Consider the following 1,074-nt stretch of genomic DNA (forward strand, 5'->3'; position numbering starts at 1 on the left):
ATTTCTATGAGGAAATTGGGATGAAGGACCCCCCCCTTGACCCCCTTTTCTGTCTGGAAATACTCTCTTCTATGGGGCCCCTATTTCTGGGGGACCCCATTTAGGACCCCCCAAACCCCCATTTCTGTGTGTTCTTTTCTATGGGACCCCCCCCATCTTCCCAAAACCCCCATTATGGGGGGGGGGGGGGGGGAGTTGAGTCACAACCCCATATGAGTCACAGCCCCACACATGGCACGAAGGGGAAGAGAAGGGAATTTCCCATATCCAGTCACGTATTTTCTCCTTTTTTAAGGTGTTTTAACTCAAATCTGGGGTGATATTTCCCCCTTAAAATCACATTTCTCCTCATTTTGGGACATTTACCCCCAAACTAGAGCAGGATCCCCACCTGGATTCTCTTTTTCCCATATTTTAGGCTTTTTAACCCAAAATTAAGGCACTTTTCCCCTCCCCGCCCTCCAAATAATACCCAATTTTAGGGTTTTTCAACCTAAAACTGGAGCTGCATAGATTTATTACATTTTCCCTCATTTTAGGGCTTTTCACTCCAAATTGAAGCAGTATTTTGGGGTCGCCGTAAGAACCCCTGGAAATATAACCCAAAATGGGGGATTTTCCCCATAAAATCACATTTTGTCACTCAAGTGATGATAATTTGCCTCTTTTTGGGTTTTTTTAACCCAAAATTAGGCTGGTATATAAGTATATTCCCCCTCAGGGTATTATTAACCCATTAACCCTCATGGAAGCAACCCAAAATTGGGGTATTTCCCACCAAACTATTACATTTGTCCTCTCAAGGATGATATTTTCCTTCATTTTAGGTGTTTTTAACCCAAAATTTAGGCAGCATCACTCCCTACAGCTCTGGGCTTATTAACCCATTAACCCCAGCAGCTAATTAGGCTTTGCATTCAGATGGGCCCCCTCTATACAGGCATTGATAATCACTTAAAAGGGGGGGGGATGCTCCCTGATAATGCTGTTTTCTCTCATTCTAAGCCTTTTTACCCCAAAAAAAGCCATATATGAACCCTTTATCACCCCCCTTTCCAGGTACAATGGCCGATA

At 43.8% G+C, this 1,074-nt stretch overlaps 1 protein-coding gene across 3 annotated transcripts in view; it reads left to right on the forward strand.

Moving 5' to 3' along the window:
- IER3 (immediate early response 3) overlaps window positions 1–1,074 on the forward strand; it is an 8,098-nt gene that overhangs the window by 5,112 nt on the left and 1,912 nt on the right. The gene's annotated exons all lie outside the window — the stretch shown is intronic.

This window comes from Coturnix japonica, unplaced genomic scaffold (genome assembly GCF_001577835.2).
Source record: "Coturnix japonica isolate 7356 unplaced genomic scaffold, Coturnix japonica 2.1 chrUnrandom492, whole genome shotgun sequence".
In the NCBI taxonomy this organism is placed as follows: Eukaryota; Metazoa; Chordata; class Aves; order Galliformes; family Phasianidae; genus Coturnix; species Coturnix japonica.